This window comes from Protopterus annectens, chromosome 4.part1 (genome assembly GCF_019279795.1).
Source record: "Protopterus annectens isolate FY-2018-M chromosome 4.part1, PAN1.0, whole genome shotgun sequence".
Lineage (NCBI taxonomy): Eukaryota > Metazoa > Chordata > Ceratodontiformes > Protopteridae > Protopterus > Protopterus annectens.
In genome coordinates this window covers 459,498,984-459,524,151 of record NC_056734.1, presented here as the reverse complement: position 1 = coordinate 459,524,151, position 25,168 = coordinate 459,498,984, and the positions used below count along the sequence as shown (strand labels likewise).

The following is a 25,168-nucleotide window of genomic DNA, read 5'->3' as shown; positions in this document are numbered from 1 at the left end:
ACTAGACCATCAATCAAAACTGATTTTAGTTTAGACACAGTGAGACATCTAAATTTTAGTGTAGACACAAAATCATTATTTAATCTCAAGGACAGAGATGCACCCAAATATTTTCCCAGTCACCACCAGACACATTTCTCAAGCTGCCATCCAAAATAAGTTTTAAAATCATGTATGACACAAGTGCTTTAACGTTTGAGCAGTCTCATTTTTTCCTGCCAGTTAATTATTAGCATTGGTTACATGTTCAATATATATAGATTCCCTTTAGTTTTACCAATGTACTATATTTACATATGCACTACACCAAGTAAACAAAGCAATATATACTGTTTATATAAACTTAAAAAAGCCACTCACTTCAGCCCGTCCTAGGATGTAGTAATTATCAACGGTCTATCCAGCTGCACACTAAAGTTGCCCTTTTGATACATTTGAAGCCGGATGTGAGACAGCTAATAAAACAAAGAAAGGAAATCCATGTAAGTAACATTTTGGATACTCCACACCACTCACCCAACCCAAAAAAGTACTGATTAAGCTTCTATTTATTGTAAACTTCAAACATGGTTTGTTAAATACTAATCCGAAGCTACCTACCTTTAAACATATTTAAAAAGCATGACACTATTTATCAGAACATTACAAATAAAATGCAGATCAAGATTACTGGATGTGCTGAAGCACTATAATACTTTTGGGGTTGCGGGCAAGATTGTGACAGAACAATAAACAGCATACTGACCCAACTCCAAGGCTCTCCTAGCCCTTTCACCTCCAGTAGCATATTCTGCCCCATGATTTGTGCTTATAATTTAATTACTATGATATTCTATGCACTTCCATTAATAGATCAATAAGGAGATGGTTGACAAACAGTAGACTCCCTCTTATCTGGCCTCTCTTTAACCAGCCATCAAATTTCTGCTGTACCCCTAGCAAAAGACAACGGGGAAGAACAACATTTCCATCTCCTCTGGGCAAAGTAATGACAGACATTTGAGTTTTAGACTTCATATTCATTAGAAAAATACATACCAATACAAATCCTGTTATCGTATCTGACTTCTAACCCATAAATTCTACTTTGTATGCTTTTTCTGGATTAACCAGCCATTCGTTTATCCAGTCTAAGGTCTGGTCCCAGTGAAACCGGATACGAAGGAGTCTAGTGTATATAACTAATATACTTTTTGATTGTCAATAATTCTTTTGCTGTATCTTCCCGGTTGTTCTTTATGACATCGTAAAGTGCTGGCACTTAAAAAGACAGGATAGCTCCTTTGCATCAAACCAAATACAAATGTCATTCCGTAGTCATGTATCTTAAGGAGGCACTGGCACTGATGCAGCTTGTGTAGAAGGTACGAGTGTCCAATTTTCAGAAGTGAGCAAGTTAATTGCCTTCTGAAAAGACTGGAAGAATCTGAGCAAAGGGAGTTAATCTTTATATGATGGAATATAAATCTGAGTTACACCAAAAAGTTACTGCTAATTAAGGAAAAGAAACAGAAACTCAAAGTCACATAAATATCACAATAGAATACAGTAGACTTAACTTAATTTTTTTTCAGAAAATCCTTTTTTTTCATATTCAAAATTGCTAAATCTAAGTAAAATAAGTCTATGGAGCCCTTTAATTTACTTCATCCACTGATATCCTGAGAAAAAATGTAAGTAGAGGTGCTTTACTTTCAATACATTGCTCACATCAGCCATCTTCATGAGTATACAGGGATAAACCCCTAAATTCAACCCATGTGACCCTGGCCAGTTTACCAATTTGGGCATCTGCTAGAGCTGGTCTGGTACGAATAGCTGTGCCAGTCTTGGTGAGGAGGAGAGAATGCTGTTGGTTCACTTATTGAAAACTGGACAGCCATGATTGCACCAGAGGTATCTACCCTTACTGGGAGCAGCACTGGTGGTAGCGCTTGTGGGTAATTCTGTCAGCATGCTGTTGATGAAGTCATAACCACTGTACAGATGGGAGGTAGGCTCTCCATTACAGTGACTACAGACTGCCTATTCCCTAATACCCAAATGTCACCATTAAGGAGAATGAATGGGCTAACTAGACTCTTGCCTTAACAGGAAACAAATGGACCTTAGGGTTGTCACCCTGTCCAGGGAACAAATGGGCCTGGCTCTCACCCCAAAGAGGAATGAATGGTCTTACTGTGCTCAAGAAGTGGGGCTACTGGGCAATGCATGGGGGGACATTTTTTTAGGTTATACCCAAGTGTTATTTTACACTCATCCATAACAAATTACAGTTAATTTAACACCCTATCTCTATTAGAATAATTGTTTATAAACTTGCAGCTCCTAAGTAGCTTGGAGTAATTACATTTCCTAACTGTTATGGTACAATTTCACTTCTAGAACTGCTAGGTGATTTCCAGCATTGTATTATTCTACTGTAGCCAGCTCTCGGTCATCTACTTATATTCAAATCTGGTTTAAAACTTACATTAAATCTCTCTTTAAAATGTTTAAACTAAGTGACTCTTAGTAAATTTCAAATCCTAGGATGTGGTAATGGTGTAGTTTCAAGCTTTAAATCCCTGTTAAAATAGTTTAGTTTAAGTGATACTGTATAGTTTGAGCAATCCACAGTTGACAACCTTAACATATAAATTGGGAGGTAACAATTAATAGGGGATCTTTCTCTCTTCTAAAAGTATTAACAGTTGTTCTTTACCTATATAATAATTATTCTCTTGTAGAACTATGGCAAACTATAAACTTCCCTAAACAGTGTTTTGCAAGTATACTTGTGATATGGACCACTTTTAAATTAGAATTTACCGTTCAGAATTTCACACTACAGGAGTCTAAAAGTACATACTATTCCAAAATATATCTCCTTAACTTACTGAAAATTAAGTACAGCAACATTTTTATTTCAGTCTTCATATTGAGAAACTATGGATTCATCTACAGGGCAAGTAGCAATATGGAATCAGTTATGGTCAGTTACGCTATCCTTACTCTACACATTTCAGCTTTATGATACCAAATTTATGATTTTATTTAATTCATACTTGCATATAACTAATGAAGCTTCATTTTTCCCGGGTCCTTCTCCTGTCTGTTTTATTTATTTATTTACTTAATTAATTTGGTTACCAGGGTGCAGCATGGATTACAACTAACCAACTGCAATCTCAGCCTGGGAAAATTATTATAAAAAAAATATTCCTGAATATCACAGAATTATTACAGAAGCAACACAAATTCGCAATCCTATACTGAATCAAAAATACAAACATTTGGAAATACATAAAAGTCAAATATTCAACAAACCTAGCTTTTATTTAGATATATATATATATATATATATATATATATATATATATATATATATATATATATATACAGTAATGTACAAATGAATCGTGGTTTCTGAGTGCACAGGATGATGGTAACATTAATGCAAATATTTATCTGCTTAGAAGCTATGAATATTTTTCAATGAAAGATCTAGGACAAACCATGTCATCAACAGAGAGATGACCCAGTAATAAACTGTGGCTTGTGGGACACACAGATTTGTTAAAAGTGAATGGTACTCTTCTTGTCACAGTCACAGCTATAGTCAAATAGTGTGCAATTATTGAATGAACTTCTTTTAAAGCCATATACTGTAAACTACCTCATAAGTTTTCAGCTTCAATGAAAATAAACCTGAATGCCTACAAATTGTTAGGCAATTTCTACTACTACTAAAATGTGTGTTTAAGCAGACAGTGTTACATCATGTTGGTTATAAATTTGGATATTGTAACTAAACTGTTTTGTTCAAAACATCATTTCAAAGCAGTGTCAACTGAACTGTTTGGTTAATACAATCTGTCATTCCATTTGTATTTAAAATGTATTACTGTTTATTTCAATATCACGATTTTGTAAGTGTTCAGACTGTAATATGACATTTGCTGGCTGCTTAATGTTCACCGTGCACAAGTGATGTCTACTTTTAAATTCAGTTAAAAAATATATCTGACAAAAAGCATCCTTTAAACACTCCCATTTTGGCTCTCACTAGCTTTTAAAGACAATTCCCAAATTATTTTTTGTAAATATATTTCTGTGCGCACATACACATGTGTGTGAGTGTGTGTGTGTGTGTGTGTGTGTGTGTGTGTGTGTGTGTGTGTGTGTGTGTGTGTGTGTGTGTGTGTATGTGTGCATATATACATATGTATATATACATATATATATATATATATATATATATATATATATATATATATATATGTAGACAATTAAAACAAAATAACAGAAAACTAAGTAAGACATCAAGGTGCCATAAGCCATACTCCAGCACCAGGAGTCTAGCTATGCCTTCAATGATGCCTTCTACAAGCAATGAAATTTACAAAGCCACATTTCAGTGTCAAACTATGTAACTAGCACAACAGGCATAAAAGTGAGGATGATAACAATACAGTAATTATTCCAAGCCACAAATACCAGCATAGTCAAGAAAAATAAATAAATTTATTGTTTCCTTGATAAAACAAAGAAAAGCATTAATCAAAGCAGTAGACTTCCTGGAAGCTGAATAATCCAGGAAAACAGAGCAAGCACACTCTATATCATACCTCTCAAATGTACAGATTTGGCAGAATATCCAGATTTTTGCCTCTGATTTTTGGTATATTTCTCATATAATTGGGTTTTTCTGGCAAAGAATTGCATTCAGAATACAACAGACATTTGAGATTCAGGCTTCATACCCTTCAAAAAATTCATGCTAACACAAAACCTGCTATTCTATCAAATTTTTTAATTTTGCAAAAGCAGCATTTAGAAATTGCCCCTATTTTTGTGCCTTTGTCATAGGTTCATAGGTAGGTACTAGGCTATTAGCCCAAGGGCCTACGTAAGCCTAGCCAGCAAGATACCATAGCTTTAATGTCCCCCATTATTGATTGTTTTGTCCAGATTTCTTGCTGTAAGAGGTTGAGAGGTATGGTGGTTCCTGATTTTAGGTCCGCTCCTCTTAAAAGTGGTGAATATTGGAGAAATGGTGGTAAATTTACACTTAATAAATAGTGATAGCAATTAGAATTATAGAGTTTAGTACATAAAATGTATATTAATTCAATTCTTTCACTCTGTCAATGTCTCATGTTAAAGTGTCCTTGATTGGCTGAGAGCTAGTGTACATCCTCATCACAAGTGACTGTTTACTGATTTGTAGCAACAAACCGCAGCACAAAATATGTAGATAAATGAATAAATTAATTAATAAAGTGCTAGACTTAGCTTAACGTTGCTAGATTGTCTCACAGTTTGTATCATTTATAGAATGGCTAACAAACAATTCAGTCACAGTTCTGAACAATTCACGAATCAGGAACATATCTCAACAATGACAAACCTAGCAATAATCAGGGGCAATCAGGGACACTTAAATTTTAGTAGGAGTAAGTTGAGACATTGACAGAATAACAAAATGCAAATTAATATATATTTTCCAAAAAAAAAGAAGTCTATAACTGTAATGATTATCATTATTTATTAAGCGCAATTTCACCATATTTTCATCAGTTTTCAGATTGGACAGGGGAGTAAGGCTAGGTGTATTGGAGGTGGGTTCAAATTGTTTTACCATGGTGTGGATGGGAGGAGAAATGGCATAGGAGTTATCCTGAAGGAACAGTATGCCAAGAGTGTTTTGGAGGTGAAAAGAGTGTCGCATAGAGTGATGTTTATGAAGCTGGAAATTGATGGTGTAATGATGAATGCTGTTAGTGCATATGCTCCACAAGTTGGGTGTGCGATGGATGAGAAAGAACAATTTTGGAGTGAGTTGGATGAAGTGATGATGACTGTACCCAAGGGTGAGAGAGTGGTGATTCGAGCAGATGTTAATGGGTATGCTGGTGAAGGGAACAGAGGGGATGAGAAAGTGATGGGTAGGTATGGTGTTAAGCAAAGGAATGCAGAAAGTCAGATGGTAGTGGATTTTGCAAAAAGGATGGACATGGCTGTGGTGAATACGTATTTTAACAAGAGGGAGGAGCATATGGTGACATAGAAGAGTGGAGGAAGATACACACAGGTGGATTATATCTTATGTAGGAGGGCCAGTTTGCAGAAGATTGGAGACTGTAAAGTGGTGACCAGGGAAAGTGTAGTTAGGCAGCATTGGATGGTGGTTTGTAGGTTGACGTTGGTGATCAAGAATAGGAGGAGGAGTGTGAGGGAAGCACCAAGGATCAAATGGTGGAAAGTGAAAAAGGGTAATTGTGAGGTGGAGTTCAGGGAAGAGTTAAGACAGGCACTGGGTGGTAGTGAAGAGTTACCAAATAGCTGGGTAACTGGAGCAGAGCTAGTAAGGGAGACAGCTAGAAAGGTGCTTCGTATAACATCTGGACAGAGGAAGGACAACAAGGAGACATGGTGGTGGAATGAGGAAGTACAGGAGTGTATACAGAGAAAGAGGCTGGCAAAGAAGAAGTGGGATGGTCAGAGAGATGAAGAAAATAGACAGGAGTATAAGGAGATGAGGTGCATGGCAAAGAGAGAGGAGGCGAAGGCTAAGGATAAGGCATATGAAAAGTTGCATGAAAGTTTGGACACTAAGGAGGGAGAAAATGACCTGTACCGAATGGCTAGACAGAGGGACCAAGCTAGGAAAGATGTGCAGCAGGTAAACGTGATAAAGGCTAATGAGGGAAACATACTCACAAGCGAGGAGAGTGTATTGAGCAGATGGAAAGAGTACTTTGAGGGGTTGATGAATGAAGAGAATGAGAGGGAGAGAAGGTTGGATGATGTGTGGATAGTGAATCATGACATGCAATGGATTAGCAAGGAGGAAGTAAGGATAGCTATGAAGAGGATAAAGAATGGAAAAGCTGTTGGGCCAGACGACATATCTGTGGAAGCATGGAGGTGTTTAGGTGAAATGGCAGTGGGGTTTTTAACCAGATTGTTTAATGAAATCTTGGAAAGTGAGAGGATGCTTGAGGAATGGAGAAAAAGAGTTTTGGTACCGATTTTTAAGAATAAGGGTGATGTGCAGAGCTGTAGTAACTACAGAGGGATTAAATTGATCAGTCACATCATGAAGTTATGGGAAAGAGTAGTGGAAGCTAGGTTAAGAAGGGAGGTGATGATTAGTGATCAGCAGTATAGTTTCATGCCAGGAAAGAGCACTACAGATGCGATGTTTGCTCTGAGAGTGTTGATGGAGAAGTACAGAGAAGGTCAGAAGGAGTTGCATTGTGTTTTTGTAGACTTAGAGAAAGCATATGACAGGGTGCCTAGAGAGGATTGTGTTATTGTATAAGGAAGTCGGGGGTGTCAGAGAAGTATGTAAGAGTGGTACAGGATATGTACGAGGGTAGTGTGACAGCGGTGAGGTCCGCCGTGGGAGTGACGGATGCATTTAAGGTGAAGGTGGGATTACATCAAGGATCAGCTCTGAGCCCTTTTTTATTTACAATGGTGATGGACAGGTTGACAGACAAGATCAGACAGGAGTCCCCGTGGACTATGATTTTTGCAGATGACATTATGATCTGTAATGAGAGTAGGGAACAGGTGGAGGAGACCCTGGAGAGATGGAGATATGCTCTAGAGAGAAGAGGAATGAAGGTCAGCAGGACTAAGACAGAATATATGTGTGTGACTGAGAGGGAGGACAGAGGAATGATCAGGATGCAGTGAGTACAGCTGGTGAAGGAGGATGAGTTTAAATACTTGGGATCAATAGTTCAGAGTAATGGTGAGTGTGGAAGAGAGGTGAAGAAGAGAGTACAGGCAGGATGGAGTGGGTGGAGAAGAGTGTCAGGAGTGATTTGTGACAGACGAGTACCAGTAAGAGTGAAAAGGAAGGTCTACAAGAGGGTAGTGAGATCAGCTATGTTATATGGGTTGGAGACAGTGGCAATGATAAAAAGGCAGGAGTCAGAGCTGGACGTGGCAGAGTTAAAGATGTTAACATTTGCACTGGGTGTGACGAGGGTGGACAGGATTAGGAATAAGTATATTAGAGGGTCAGCCCAGGTTGGAAGGTTTGGAGACAAAATCAGAGAGGCAAGATTACGTTGGTTTGGACATGTGCTGAGGAGGGATGCTGAGTATATTGGGGAAAAAGATGCAAAGGATGAAGCTACCAGGTAACAGGAAAAGAGGAAGGCCTAAGATAAGGTTTATGGATGTGGTGAAAGAGGACATGCAGGTGGTTGGTGTGACACAGCAAGATGCAGAGGACAGGAAGAAATGAAAAAAAGAAGTTATGTTCTTACCATAACGTTCCATCTGAGTAGTAGACTTCATTCTTCTGCACATATCGGTATACGGATCCGATTCGGATCCGAGCCAGCAAAACTTTTCAAGCATCAGCTCCGAGCTCCAAGCTCCTCCCTTACCTATATTACATCACTTTCTCCTATCTAGCCCCAGATCGAGTTTGCTGACACTAAATGGCAACATAACCACAATCCTAAACAGGAAAAACATGAAGAGTGAGGGGGATGGAGGGAGGGAAGGTGCAAAAGAATGAAGTAGTTGACTTTATTCTTTCTGCACATATGGGACAGAGTCCCCAGCTACTAGTATTCCTGGGAGGCCCTTATGGAAGGATATTTCTGAGCACCGCAGAGCTAAAGGATACTCTCCCTCTAGAAATAAGATCCAATTTATAATGAGAGATGAAGGTATGCGAATTGGCCCAAGTCGCTGCCGCACAGATATCGTCTAACGGAACTCTTGACCAGAAAGCTGCAGAGGTGGCCATTGCTCTAGTGGAATGAGTCTTCAATACACCAGGAGGAGATAAACCTTTGTCCTTATAAACCTGTGCAATACAAAGAGTGATCCACCCTCCTAAGGACACTTTCGAAACAGCTTTGCCCAAAAATGGTTTTGAAAAAGAGACAAGCAATTGATCCGACTTCCGGAAGGGTTTAGTCCTATGGAGGTACAAACGAAGTTGTCTATGGACATCCAATAAATGAAGCTTACGTTCACCTCTATTTTGAAAATTTGGGAAGAAGACTGGCAAATTTATAGACTGATTAATATTGGCTGCTGAGGGCACCTCGGGAAGAAGGGAAGGGTTCATACGCAGCGAAACCCTATCCTTGTGTAAAACCAAATATGGGAGCAAGGAGGATAAGGCATGCAACTCTGAAACTCTCTTGGCTGAAGTGATGGCGACCAAGAAGGCTGTCTTCCATGACAAAAACTTAATCGGAACTGAACCAGCTGGCTCGAAAGGGGGAGAGGTCAAAGCCTGAAGAACTAAAGTCAGATCCCAGGGGGGCACTGTTTCTTTAACTGGTGGTCACAATAAAAAGTGCCCTTCAGGAAAGCTTTACACAATTTGGCAGAAGCCAGAGCAACCTTATTTTCACCCACATGAAAATTAGAGATGGCAGCCAGCTGAACCTTGATGGTGGAAGCACTTGCGCCTGATCGAAAAAGATCGGCCAGAAAATCCAGTATGACCGGAATGGGGGCTGTAAACGGGTTCAGATTCCGCTGAGAGGCCCAAACGCAAAAACATCTCCACTTGCTATTGTAGAGTTTCCTAGTGGAAGCTTTAAGAGAAGCTACCAGAATATTCTTAACAGGGGACGAAAGTCCAGGAGTCCTGATGATCATGGGAACTGGAGCAGCCACGCCGTCAGCTTGAGACTGTCCAGGTTGGGCAGGGGCAATCCCAACGGGTGAGAAATCAGATCCGGGCATGGATCTAGAGTTCATGGAAGAGTCAATAGGTGAGACCATAGGAAGGGAAACCACACTTGACGTGGCCAGAAGGGAGCTATGAGAATGACTTTGCACTGCAGCCGGCAAGCTCTCTGAAGGAACATCGGAATAAGAAGTAACGGGGGATAAGCATACAGTAGCCCGGGAGGCCAAGCATGGACTAGAGCATCCCTGGGGAGATCTCCCGGAGGGGGTATCAGAGCGAAGAAGCTGCTGCACTTCGCGTTGGAAGGAGATGCGAAGAGATCGCAGCAAGGTTGACCCCAAACACGGAAAATCTTCTCTGCCACTGATTGTTTCAGAGACCACTCGTAAGGCAGAAGGATTGCCCTGCTGAGACTGTCCGTCAGAATGTTGGAGCATCCTGGGATATGCTTTGCTATGAGAAACCGGCTGGTGGATATGGCCCACTCCCAAACACTCATGGCCTCGCGACAAAGGGGGTAGGATCGGGTCCCTCCCTGTTTGTTTATATACCAGACTACAGACATGTTGTCTGACTGAATGGCTACCGTCCCCAGAGGTAGGACAGGGTGGAAGGCTCTCAACGCTAAAAGCACTGCCCTCATCTCCAGGACATTGATGTGTAGCTTGGTCTCTGGAGGGGACCACGTGCCTTGGACCGTTCTTCCCAGGAAGAGTCCCCCACTCGAGCTGGGAAGCATCTGTGGTCACCGTGGCTTGAGCCGGAGGGGCTAGAAAGCTGCGCCCCGCGAAAATGTCCGCTGATTGAAGCCACCACTGGAGTGACATTCTGCATGTCCGATTGATTCGGATGTGGAAATTCATCGGAAGGTCTAGCCAGGACCACTGAACTGCTAGATTCCACTGAAGGACTCTCATGTGAAGACGTGCAAGAGGGAGGACAGAGATTGCGGCTGTCATCGAACCAAGGACCCTGAAAACATCAGCTGCCGTGATTACAGAGTAATCCAAGATCGCCGATACACGGAGTCTGAGATTTTCTATCCTTTCCAGGGTGAGAAAAATCTTTGACTGAATCGAATCCAACCGTGCCCTGTTGAAGTCTATGATCTGAACCGGAGCCAGGTGGGACTTGTTGATACTGATCGTGATGCCTAACTTGTGAGCCAGACCAAGGAAGTAGTGTAGGGCCTGACACAAGAGACGTTTGGTGGATGCAGCAAAGAGCTAGTCATCTAGGTAGGGGAATACCTGAATGTCCTGAAGTCTCAGGTGAGCCGCTACGACCGCCATAACCTTGGTGAACACCCTGGGGGCAGTGGTGAGGCCAAAGGGCAGGGCTCTGAATTGAAAGTGACTGGCCCCTAACCGGAAGCATAGAAACCTCCTGGAGCTCCTGTGGACCTTGATATGATAGTAAGCGTCCTGGAGGTCTAACGAGCACATCCAGTCACATTCTCTCAGAAACGGTAGAATGGACTGTAGAGTGACCATCCGGAATTTTTGTTTCTCTACCGACAGGTTGAGGATAGACAGGTCCAGAATGGGCCTGAGGTCCCCCATCTTCTTTGGCACTAAAAAGAACCTGGAGTAGATGCCTGATCCGGATTGATCTGGGGGGACCGGCTCGATGGCTCGTTTTTGTAGCAGCTTCGAAACCTCCAAAGTTGCAGCCTCCCTGTGAGTGGGTGGAACATCTGGAAGGCATGCCGGAGTTATGGGACATGAAATGAAGGGGATAGAATATCCTCTGGATATGATGTTTAACACCTAGCGGTCTGCAGTAATGGACTCCCATGCCGCTGGATGTAAGGAAAATCTTCCCCCGACTGCCTCCAGAGTAGAGCAGCCGGGCAACCCCTCAGGGCTGCTGTACGGGTCTGTCGGAAAAAGGTTCCCTAGACCCAAATTTTCTGGGACCCCACTCTGCCTCTAGGACGGCATTGGTCTTGTCCCTCTCTGTCTCTGGGGGACGAATATTCCTGAGTGTCACGAAAGGATTGTGATTTCCGGAACCACATCTTCTTTTGCCCCTTTTGGTTCCTGGAATAGGACCTCTGGGGGTTAGAGAAGTGGATTCCGACGGCTGACAAAGTCTTTCCGTCCTTCTCACTCTGGGTTAGTGTGTCACGTACAGTCTTCCCAAAGAGGGATGATCCATCGAAAGGGGTGTTGATGAAAGATGCCTTAAAGGGGTCCGCAAATTGACACAGCCTGATCCAGGCATGACGCCTCAAGGCAACATCTGTACCAGCAGCTCTAGAGGCTCCCTCTGTAGCATGAGAGAGGAGACGCATAGAGGTATTTGTCACTGATTTCAGTGTAGTCATCTTCGCAGTGAAAGACTGCTTGTCCTGTTGCGACAGAGACTCCGGGGGCGACTCAGTTAGTTCCGATATAAGGTCTCGCTGCAGCCAGATAACATGTGCCAAGTAATTCAGCTCACGAATAGAAAATGTCGCTGATGGGTACATGCGCTTCCCAAAATGATCCATCAACCTGGACTCTTTGTCTGCTGGGTGAACCGAGGAACTCTCCTGTGCCAGTTCCTTCTTTGTGGCAGCTGCAACCACTAAAGCGTCTACCGGGGTTCCTTTGGACCATGCCTGCCTGTCTGATGGCGGGGAAAGAATTTGGTCTGGCCTTTTGGGTATAGGCTCTACGGTGTCAGGATCCTTCCATGCCGTAGTGGTGATGAGGTCCACCAAAGGGTCCGCTGGAGGGGAGACCCAGGAAGTAGATGGGCCCGCGCCAAAGCCCTCCAGGAATACGGACTCATCCGCAGAGGGTTTCGGAACTGACCAACCTCCCCTTTGGCCAAGGATCTCCATAATGTCTCCGAACGAGACGTCCTCGATAGGTGATCTGGGGGAACCCTCTCCTTCATCCAAGTCCGTATCAGTGGTAATGGATTCAGAGGAGTCCAAGTGCCTCCTCTTACACTTGCGCTTACGTGGTTCCTCTCTAGTGGGACTCTCTGGAGAGGATTTGTAAGCCTCCGGGGGTTCCCTGAGGGGAACAACCTGGGGCTGCTTTGGCACGTGCTGTCCCTGAGACAGGGTAATGGGAGCAGAATCCAAAATCAGAGGGGTCTGGGTAGGATCCGAGTAGGTGAGCTGTGGTCTCAACCCCTGGGAGAGAACCCTTTCCACTGCCCCGAATGCCAATGGAGAGCACACCTCCGTAGAACGTAAGGATGAGGCTCTCCCCGGCACCGAAGCAGGGATCGGAGCTGACGGCGGGGTAGTCCGGGCACCGAGGATGGGATCCAAAAGAGCGAGATCTCAACCCTTGGGTCCAACTCCCCGACCACAGCTCAGAGAGTCCCTTGGATCTGAGATCGGATCCGAGGAACTCAGGGTGACGGCCAGCGTCGAGGAAACGAGAACCATCGGCGCCGACCCAACAGCTCCGAAAGGTCTCGGACCCGAGAACCCCAAAGTGTCGGGTCGGATCGGGGAAGGAGCAAAAGGGTGGAACATAGTTGAAGAAGGAGGACCCTCTCCAATGGGAGAGGGCCCTGGTAAGACCCCCATCTGAATCTGGTTCTGGATGAACCTCCTCATCAGACTGTCCATCTCAAGGTCGGAGACACTCCGAGTCGACCTGGAGGAAGCGACCGACTCGGGTCTGGGCCGGATCTGAGGGATGTGCCTCGGCTCCGATGGCTCCGTCAAGAAACGGGGAGAGCGGAGCAGAGGAGAATGAGATCTGGGTGCCTTTGAAGAGGGGCTGGAGAAAGACTCCCTGTCCGTTGATCTTTTTCTGGGCCTGTCCCTCTCTTTGTGGCGCTTCTCCTTCTCCCTTCTGTCCCTACCTCTCTGGGACAACTCCGATGAAGCAGGCCTGGCAGGAGGTTGAGTCCCTGCCTGCACAGTGTCACTGGCTGGGGAGGAAACTGAGGCAGACTCCAGGACAGAAGCTGGTAGCAGACCCTTAGCCACAAGCTTAGCCCGACGATCCTTCAACGCCCTACGGTTAAAGCCTGAACAAATGTCTCAGGATGCAGACAGATGGGCGACCCCTAAACATAGAACACACAGAGTGTGGCCATCGGCTGGTGAGAGCTTATGACCACACTCTGTGCACTTCTTAAAAAGAACCTTAGGCTTTTCAGCCATAGTAGAGACAGTAAAAGCCCAAACGGCCCACTCACACACACACTTAAACAGGGATTGGGCCTAGGCGGGAAACCAGTATCACAAAAAAAAAACACACATAACCAATTTTTTTTTTTTTTTACAACTAACACGACGACCAACACGAAGGGAGGAAAAAAAAGGGAAAGTATTCACACTCAACTATCACAAAAAGACCAAAAAACCTTACCACCTTGCTTAGAGCTCAGAGACCATGATGCTGACTCTTAGAGTGGCAAACGAGATCTGGGGCTAGATAGGAGGAACTGATGTAATATAGGTAAGGGAGGAGCTTGGAGCTTGGAGCTGATGCTTGAAAAGTTTTACCAGCCCTGATTCGAATCGGATCTGTATACCCATATGTGCAGAAAGAATGAAGTCAACTACTTCAGATCAGATGATCTGCTGTGGCGACCCTTAACAGGAACAGCTGAAAGAAGATGATGATGACTCTATAAAATGTATATAATTATTTACTATGTATACACATTGCACATGATTTTATCTGGTAAAAGGTCTTTTCTTTAATTTTCTTTATTAATAAGAAGGATAATTTAAGTGCTTTAGCCAAACATGTGAATGAAACTAATTCTGAACACACGTTTAAGTTTTTAGTTATTAGTTGGGTATCTGAGAGTATTAGAGGTGGTGACATACAAAGTGTCACAGAAAATTTAGAAGCAGAATGGATAGTAAGGTTGAGAACCAATGCTGATTTTGGAATGAATGAGTATGTTCCCCTCAAGCCTTTATTAAAAAAAAAGAACTTTTACCAGGTGAAATCATGTGCAATACATAGTAAATAATTATATACATTTTATAGAGTATTTACAGTAATGTTTTTATACAGTTTTTAAAATGTAAGTACTGTATTTAAATGTGTAACTGAAATATAGGCAGGTAGATATATAGTATTTTTGGTCTTGAATTTTTTTTATATGAATGTAGCTTTAAGATGATGTCACTATTTGATTATTTCAGGTATTTTTAAACTGGAAACTACAGCCTCCTCACTGGGTCCTTTTGTTTTTTATCTTATTAATGGTTTTTGCTTCATCTTTGGACCTGATTATTCACAGTGTGTGGTGACAGATTTTTTTTTTTTTTTTTTTTATTAAAAATGTATATTCTATGTAGTGTGCTAACTGAGTCATCTTAAATAAATGCATAATTTTATACACATGGCACACATAAGTTCAAGATAAAACACCATGAGATAATATATAGATAACAATATAAAAAATGCACACTAGACCATCACTCAAAACTGATTTTAGTTTAGACACAGTGAGACATCTAAATTTTAGTGTAGACACAAAATCATTATTTAATCTCAAGGACAGAGATGCACCCAAATACTTTCCCAGTTACCACCAGACACATTTCTCCAGCTGCCATCCAAAATAAGTTTTAAAATCATGTACGACACAAGTACTTTAATGTTTGAGCAGTCTCATTTTTTCCTGCCAGTTAATTATTAGTATTGGTTACATGTTCAATACAGACAGATTCCCTTTAGTTTTACAAATGTACTATATTTATATATGCACTACACCAAGTAAACAAAGCAATATTTATACTGTTTATATAAACTTAAAAAAGCCACTACCTTCAGCCCGTCCTAGGATGTAGTAATTATCAACGGTCTATCCAGCTGCACACTAAAGTTGCCCTTATGATACATTTGAAGCCGGATGTGAGATAGCTAATGACACAAAGAAAGGAAATACATGTAAGTAACATTTTGGATACTCCGCACCTCTCCCCAACCCAAGAAAAGTACTGATTAAGCTTCTATTTATTGTAAACTTCAAACATGGTTTGTTAAATACTAATCTGAAGCTACCTACCTTTAAACATATTTAAAAAGCATGACACTATTTATCAGAACATTACAAATAAAATGCAGATCAAGATTACTGGATGTGCTGAAGCACTATAATACTTTTGAGGTTGCGGGCAAGATTGCGACAGAAAAATAAACAGCATACTGACCCAACTCCAAGGCTCTCCCAGCCCTTTCACCTCCAGTAGCATATTCTGCCCCATGATTTGTGCTTATAATTTAATTACTATGATATTCTATGCACTTCCATTAATAGATCAATAAGGAGATGGTTGACAAACAGTAGACTCCCTCTTATCTGGCCTCTCTTTAACCAGCCATCAAATTTCTGCTGTACCCCTAGCAAAAGACAATGGGGAAGAACAACATTTCCACCTCCTCTGGGCAAAGTAATGACAGACATTTGAGTTTTAGACTTTATATTCATTAGAAAAATGCATACTAATACAAATCCTGTTATTGTATCTGACTTCTAACCCATAAATTCTACTTTGTATGCTTTTTCTGGATTAACCAGCCATTCGTTTATCCAGTCTAAGGTCCGGTCCCAGTGAGACCGGATACGAGGGAGTCCTGTGTATATAACTAATATACTTTTTGATTGCCAATAATTATTTTGCTGTATCTTCCCGGTTGTTCTTTATGACATCATAAAGTGCTGGCACTTAAAAAGACAGGATAGCTTCTTTGCATCAAACCAAATACAAATGTAATTCCGTAGTCATGTAACTTAAGGAGGCACTGGCACTGATGCAGCTTGTGTAGAAGGTACAAGTGTCCAATTTTCAGAAGTGAGCAAGTTAATTGCCTTCTGAAAAACTAGAAGAATCTGAGCAAAGGGAGTTAAACTTTATATGATAGAGTATAAAACTGAGTTACACCAAAAAGCTACTGCTAATTAAGGAAAAGAAATAGAAACTCAAAGTCACATAAATACCACAATAGAATACAGTAGACTTAACTTAATTTTTTTTCAGAAAATACTTTTTTTTTTTCATATTCAAAATTGCGAAATCTAAGTAAAGCAAGTCTATGGAGCCCTTTAATTTAATTCATCCACTGATATCCTGAGAAAAAAATGTAAGTAGAGGTGCTTAACTTTCAATACATTGCTCACATCAGCCATCTCTACTAGTATACAGGGATAAACCCCTAAATACAATCCATGTGAACCTGGCCAGTTTACCAATTTGGGCATCTGCTAGAGCTGGTCTGGGACAAATAGCTGTGCCAGTCTTGGCGAGGAGGGGAGAATGCTGTTGGTTCACTTACTGAACCGGACAGCCATGATTGCACCAGAGGTATTTACCCTTACTGGGAGCAGCACTGGTGGTAGCGCTTGTGGGTAATTCTGTCAGTGTTGATGAAGTCATAACCACTGTACAGATGGGAGGTAGGCTCTCCATCACAGTGACTATAGACTGCCTGTTCCCTAATACCCAAATGTCACCTTTAAGGGGGAATCAATGGGCTAACTAGACTCTTGCATTGACAGGAAACACATGGACCTTAGGGTTGTCACCCTGTCGAGGGAACAAATGGGCCTGGCTCTCACCCCAAAGAGGAATGAATGGGCTTACTGTGCTCAAGAAGTGGGGCTACTTGGCAATGTATGGGGGGATATTTTTTTTAGGTTATACCCAAGTGTTATTTTACACTCATCCATAACAAATTACAGTTAATCTAACACCCTATCTCTATTAGAATATTTGTTTATAAACTTGCAGCTCCTAAGTAGCTTGGAGTAATTACATTTCCTAACTGTTATGGTATAATTTCACTTCTAGAACTGCTAGGTGATTTCCAGCATTGTATTATTCTACTGAAGCCAGCTCTCGGTCATCTACTTATATTCAAATCTGGTTTAAAACTTACATTAAATCTCTCTTTAAACTTTTCAGACTCAGTGACTCTTAGTAAATTTCAACTCCCAGGATGTGGTAATGGTGTAGTTTCAAGCTTTAAATCCCTGTTAAAATAGTTTAGTTTAAGTGATACTGTGCAGTTTGAGCAACCCACAGTTGACAACTTTAACATATAAATTGGGAGGTAACAATTAATGGGGGATCTTTCTCTCTTCTAAAAGTATTAACAGTTGTTCTTTACCTATATAATAATTATTCTCTTATAGAATTATGGAAAACTATAAACTTCCCTAAACAGTGTTTTGCAAGTATACTTGTGATATGGACCACTTTTCAATTAGAATTTACCGTTCAGAATTTCACACTACAGGAGTCTAAAAGTACATACTATTCCAAAATATATTTCCTTAACTTACTGAAAATTAAGTACAGCAACATTTTTATTTCAGTCTTCATATTGAGAAACTATGGATTCATCTACAGGGCAAGTAGAAATATGGAATCAGTTATGGTCAGTTACGCTATCCTTACTCTACACATTTCAGCTTTATGATACCAAATTTATGATTTTATTTAATTCATACTTGCATCTAACTAATGAAGCTTCATTTTTCCCGGGTCCTTCTCCTGTCTGTTTTATTTATTTATTTACTTAATTAATTTGTTAACCAGGATGCAGCACTGATCACAACTAACCAACTTCAATCTCAGCCTGGGAAAATTATTATAGAAAAAAATATTCCTGAATATCACAGAATTATTACAGAAGCAACACAAATGCGAAATCATATACTGAATCAAAAATACAAACATTTGGAAATACATAAAAGTCGAATATTCAACAAACCTAGCTTTTATTTATATATATATATATATATATATATATATATATATATATATATATATGTATGTATATATATATATATGTATGTATATATACAGTAATGTACAAATGAATCGTGTTTTTTTTAAATATATCTGACAAAAAGCATCCTTTAAACACTTCCACTTTGGCTCTCACTAACTTTTAAAGACAATTCCCAAACTTTTTTTGTATATGTATCTCTGCGCGTACACACACACACATGTGCGCATGTGTGTGTGTGTGTGTGTGTGTGTGTGTGTGTGTGTGTGTGTGTGTATATATATATATATATATATATATATATATATATATATAGACAGCTAAAACAAAATAACAGAAAACTAAGTAAGACATCAAGGTGTCACAAGCCATGCTCCAGCACCAGGAGTCTAGCTTCAATGATGCCTTCTACAAGCAATGAAATTTACAAAGCCACATTTCAGTGTCAAACTATGTAACTTAGCACAGCAGACATAAAAGTGAGGATGATGATAATACGGTAATTATTCCAAGCCACAAATACCAGCATAGTCAAGAAAAAGAAATCAATTTATTGTTTCCTTGATAAAACAAACAAAAGCATTAAATCAAAGCAGTAGACTTCCTGGAAGCTGAATAATCCAGGAAAACAGAGCAAGCACACTCTATATCATACATCTCAAATGTACAGATTTTGGCAGAATATCCAGATTTTTGCCTCTGATTTTTGGTATATTTCTCATATAATTGTTTTTTTCTGCAAAGAATTGCATTCAGAATACAATGACAGACATTTGAGATTCAGGCTTCATACCCTTCATAAAATTCATGCTAACACAAAACCTGCTATTCTATCAACTTTTTAATTTTGCAAGAACAGCATTTAGAAATTGCCCCTATTTTTGTGCCTTTGTGTCCCCATTATTTATTGTTTTGTCCAGATTTCTTGCTGTAAGAGGTTGAGAGGTATGGAGGTTCCTGATTTTAGGTCCGCTCCTCTTAAAAGTGGTGACTGTTGGAGAAACAGGGGTAAATTTACACTTAATAAATAGTGATAGCAATTAGATTTATTGAGTTTAGTACATAAAATGTATATTAATTCAATTCTTTTACTCTGTCAATGTCTCATGTTAAAGTGTCCCTGATTGGCTGACAGCTAGTGTACACCTCCATCGCAAGTGACTGTTTACTGATTTGTAGCAACAAACTGCAGCACAAAATATGTAGATAAATAAATAAATTAATTAATAAAGTGCCAGACTTAGCTTAATGTTGCTAGATTGTCTCACAGTTTGTATCATTTATAGAATGGCTAACAAACATTTTAGACACAGCTCTGAACAATTCACGAATCAGGAACATATCTCAACAATGACAAACCTAGCAATAATCAGGGGCAATCAGGGACACTTACATTTTAGTAGGAATAAGTTGAGACATTGACAGAATAACAAAATGCGAATTAATATATATTTTCCAAAAGAAAAGAAGTCTATGACTGTAATTCACCATCTTTTCATCAGTTTTCGGTTTGGAATGATTTGGAGGGATAGACCTCCTAATCATCTGGACTATGGATTGTCACGTCTCCCTTCGTTAATTTTTTCTTAAAATAGACGTCTGAACTATGCTAGTACACTCTGGCTGAGGTGTAGGGTCACCAAACAGTTCATATTTAGTTTTAAATGCATAACGGAACGTGCTAATGGCTCCTGGTACATCTAAACATTTTTCCACGGTTTAATGTTTATACTTCAATCAGTGATGTAGCCGCAGTTACAGGAGGCCTTTCACATGGCGGGCTCAGCAGGTGGCATCTAGTTTACTTTTAGTAAACATCGTGATCAGTTTGTATCCATAACCTACTTGATAGGAAGAGTTAATAAAATAAAATCATATCTAGTATTCCTACTTGGTTATTGGTATATTGTGTATTTGTTACTGTCGTGTACATTGCATTACTACGAGTAATTTGTATTTTAGGGTATGGTTTAACTGACTAGCAGGTAAACCTAAATACTACAGGCGACTACCTAGCAGTACAAACAATATTACTTTAGTAGTATTATATAACTATAAACATGCTATTACTGTTCACCTTGTTAAGAAGGGTGCACTTCTTTTTGCGGACTGCCTTTCCTAGTCAGTTGCAGCTTAGTGAGAATTGCTGTGCCTCGATTTTAAATACGATCCGACGGTAGAAGATGATGTGAAGACAATGTTGTATCGTTTCTTACTACGTTGTACATTCAGTAGATTTAGTTAACGTCATTTGTATTTATTTCCTTTGGAGTCAATCCTGTCAGTTTCTACAGTTATTTCACATCTGTCCTAATACTAAGTCCATGAGCCATCAAAGCAGAGTAGAAACCGTCTCTGGTCAGCTGTTCTTCCCCCTTCTTCTTTCAGAGAACAGTTAAAAGAAAGGTCTTAGAAATTTTCGTTTAACATCAAGATATAGCATGATAAGAAACGCAATGAAAAATGTTATCCGTGTGTACAAAATGAGTTAAAACTTGCTTGCTCGATATATGTGGGTACTGTTGAATGTACCCATTGACTGTGCGCTTTGCCCACCACTGACTAGACAGACACTAGACACAGATAAGCAAATTACACCTTCTGTGAGTATTAACTATCCGTGGTTATTGCTCAAGTGGCTGTTATGTTATTTAAAAATGCAACAATATTATATTTCTGCTCTGTCAACCACGGTGTACTAGCATAAACCGGCTTATCTCTTGAACTGAGCATGCGCTCGTTAAGTTACAGTACAGGGTAGTACCTGACGTAGGGAGAGAGGGCGCGGTGTACCCAAAGTGAGATGAGTCTGTTTAACTTGCACCTTTGTTGACAGCAGTTCTGCTGGAGATGCTTTGCTTACTGCTTTTTAATTCGATTTGCAGCAATCAGCAAATAAATGGATAATTAATTAATTGTGAATTTGACTAACAACGCTTATATATAAATTTTCTGAAGATAATCTTGGCAAAGGAAACACATTCCTCAGTTTAGAAACAGATGTGGGAAATGTCCAAACAAGAATTCAGGCGAGCACTGTAGTTGGGTAACTGCGAGGTGAGAGATGAGGCAGGTGCATGTACTGACTCAATGTAAAGTAGAGAGAAGGATAGTGTAGTGCGTCGAGCCGTTTGTATTTTGGAGCCACTTTGTTTTACCCTGAGAAGCGCAACTAATTTTTCCTTTTGGGAGGACTGAAGTTCCTAGACAGGGAGACATTTCCCTGTGGTAGTGATTGAGGACACATGGCTGAAGTGACATTAAACAGCAGAGAAATATGGCTGTTAAAAATTCCCTGTGGCTAAAGAGAAGAATGTGGTGCTATGTCCACAACTTCAATAACTAAATGCACAGGGGGAAATAATGTTTTTGGCCCCAAGGCAACATGGGACAGCAAGTAGTATGACAGGCAGCAGCAGGCTCGACAGTGGGCATGTCAATGGCAGTAAAAATGCAGTGCCTTTATAATTCGTGTATTTGTATGGACCATTGCCTCTTTCGCAATGTCTAGGGAGCATTAACTAAAACACATACTGGAGTATAAATGTGACTATAGTAAAATGCAGGATTTCCTTCATGCCGTAACACATTTCTGCATGTTGTAGTTACATAAGCATGTACTGTACACAGAGCACAACACCCATTACTTCTGCCGCCATACACTTGGTTATTAAAGCTGTAAGCATGACAGTGTGTGCTTCTGTTTGCCAACAGGGAATTTGCAGCAGACATAATTCTCTACTGCTGAATGTCACTTCAGTCATGTGTCCACAGCCTAATGTACCACAAGGAAATGTCTCACTGCCTAGGTGCCTGGACTGGTATTTGCAATTAGTGCTGAAGCACTTCAGTCCTTTGTGTGTAGTATTTAGCTGTTGCACCCAGTTTGGTCAGTTTTCAAAGGAGAACAGCTGTTTTTATAAACTAATAAGTAAATATATATATTTTTGTTTTCAATACACTATAATATATTCCTGCATCTAATGTGAAATAATCTTAAGTCCAGGAGGCCAGTGGTGGGTTGGGGTTATAAACTGGGGAGTGAGTTGAGGGCCTCACCAAATTGATCCAAATTGGGTCTCACAATTGCTGAGGCCTGCCCTCCTCACAGTAACAAGATTCAAAAAGGCTATATAAGCTGTACATTTCATATACATGCATGTGTTCACCATCAGGACTATATTCACTAATCTGCTGGTAAAGTGCTTGTTAATACATTTTACTTCTAGCTCGCAGCAACAAAACTCAAAACATCAACAGAAATTTAAATTTTTTTTCCAGCTTTGCAGTCTGACTTGGCTGTTATTTCTTGCCAAAAAAAAGACTCAGAATGCCTTAGAGTCTTTTTGAGCTTGCTTTTAAATAAGATTATTGTATATGTATCTGCTTCTCTTGTTAAATCAGACCATAAATAAGTGATCTTTTCATTTAAATCTGGTAGTACTTTCCCTGCAAATTCATCTGTGTTTAAGGATTCCTTAAATGCAAACCTTCTTCAGTTACTCGATAACCTAAATGAATTTCACTGTAATCCTCCTTCAATGGATTCCATTGCTAAAGCCACTGCCTATGACTCTGACTTCTTCTCCCACTTAAATAGTTGTGTTGATAAAGCAGTGTTTATCTGCACCAAATATAAAGAGAAACATGCCCCTATAAATAAATTATCTACCAAAAGAAAGAAATTACTTAACATTTATAAGAAGTTTCATTCAACATACCATAAGAGCACATTTAAGCAAACTATTAATGAGCTTAAGGGAACCATTAGGGTGATCAGTATCGAATATGAACTTAAAATAGCCACTAAAACCAAAATAATTATATGTTTTTCTTTAATTATGTTAAGTTAAGAATTATGGTTCATGGAACCTATGTCGACAGTGAACTGCTCTTTGATCACCAAATGTCCACTGTGGTAAGGAAGTCCTTTTATACTGCACAGCTTATTTCTAAAGGTACTGTGTCCAGATGCAGAGTTGCAATTATTCCACCGTACTTGGCACTCATTGGGTTGATCTTTGAGTATAATGCCCTTTTTGGTATGCATCTATCCACATACTTGTCACAACTAGAATTACCACAATGCTTTCTCACTAAAACAATCAAAGGCCTAAATTATAAAACTTATGCACACAGTCTCAAAGTCATGCTCCTCTGCTCATCATCATACAGGCTAATGAGAGGTGACCTGTGTCTTGTGTATTAGAACTTCAACAAACTCTTTATTATCAGGCTTATTACACATTCACAAGTCCAGTGGTATGATAAACACCCCCTCAAGGGATTTTGTTTTCTTTTGCAAAAGAAGTAGAGTAAGCTGGATGGATGGATCACAGAGAATACTTCTGTATGGAACTGTTCCAGTCCCGCAGAGCACTTCTCTTACTCTGTTCAAACATAATTTGGATGAATAGATGGAGAAAGGTAAATTCATCCCCAATTTATCACCCTTGTCCCTTATGGATAGGGGAAACATGTAAATGTACCAACATATTCTTGTTCTGCATTTCTCTAGGTTATTTGTATGCAAAATATAATGGTTAAAAGCTACTATGGGAATGTAAGACTAAGATTCTTAAGATCTTCACAGATCAATAGCCTAGTAGGTACTTATGAACCTATTGACTAATACATGACAGTGTTTGGCACTATCCCACAATAATGCTGCCCACTCAGACTCAAATAAAATAGCTAATATCCCAGCTGACAAATTTAGTGTAAATTTTATACCACACAGTTAACACTATTCCACAGATTCCATAGTCACAGATACCCCCTCAAATTACTATGCAACAAGTCATGTAAGCCCACTCAAAAGCTAAGAACACCTCATCCCTGGGCAGTGATAACATACCAGGTTGCCTGATTATCAGTACCAAATATGAGCTATCTGAAACCCTATTTAATTTATTTAATCTAATCTTCTCTGCTGGTTACATTCCTGAAGCCTAGAAAATGGCTGTTACACAAAGATGGCCCATCAACAGTTCTTGGTAAGTATAGATCTATTATTTTCACTAGGCCCAGGTGTAAAGTTGTGGAAAGCATTATCACAAGCCTCATTAACCTGGAAACTGGAAGTCTGTTAACCCTAGACTGTCATCAATTTGGATTTGTCAAAAGCATGTCATTTTTTTTTGAAAAAGACACCAAAGCAGTGAATAATGGTAGCATGGTACATACAGCATATCTGAACCTAATCAAAGCCTTCGGCACTATTCCCTATACATGCATTATTGATAAAATTGCAAATCTGATGAAGTTCCTGTGTTTTGGAATGAAATCACTAAAACTGTGGTGAACAAACACTTGACTAGGACTTTTGGTGCAGCATTTTTTTATTTTCAAGTTTACATGGTACATACACTGTTTTATGGTTTATTTTATCCAGGTTCTTAACTAAAAAAAAAAAAAATCATTAATTTCAAAAATCTCAGTTATCAGAACAGATTGGTAGCCCTTATTTGTTATAGATATCTATGTGAAAATCATTTTTGATTCTTTTGAGCCATGAAAGATCCACCCTTCTTTGACCTTTTATTCCTTCACAGAAAAAAAGTAGTTCCTCAAATACCAGATGAAAGAAACTAAACCTTTATCAACATTTAAATGTGACTCATTGGCATGAGAGATACTTATCTCCCTGCCTCTGGAACAAACTTCAACTACATGCCAAGCAGAATAGCTCCCTTGCCACCTTCAAGGTAAACCTAGATAATTTGATAGGCAGTTTCAAATCCTTCCAAGGCAGTTCTTGCATTGCCCTACTTGAGGCTGAATTGCACTT

General features: G+C 39.9%; 1 protein-coding gene across 1 annotated transcript in view; it reads right to left on the bottom strand.

Annotated features, from left to right (window-relative positions):
• The window catches only part of PLAAT1 (phospholipase A and acyltransferase 1), a 294,996-nt gene extending 273,978 nt beyond the window's left edge, over positions 1–21,018 (bottom strand). Inside the window, exons 1-3 of the mRNA XM_044070277.1 lie at positions 20,456–21,018; positions 15,412–15,507; positions 361–455 (exon numbers count right to left, since the gene is read on the bottom strand). The gene's annotated coding sequence lies outside the window, so the exon portion shown is untranslated. The remainder of the gene's footprint in view (positions 1–360; positions 456–15,411; positions 15,508–20,455) is intronic.
• Positions 21,019–25,168: the final 4,150 nt, after the last annotated feature.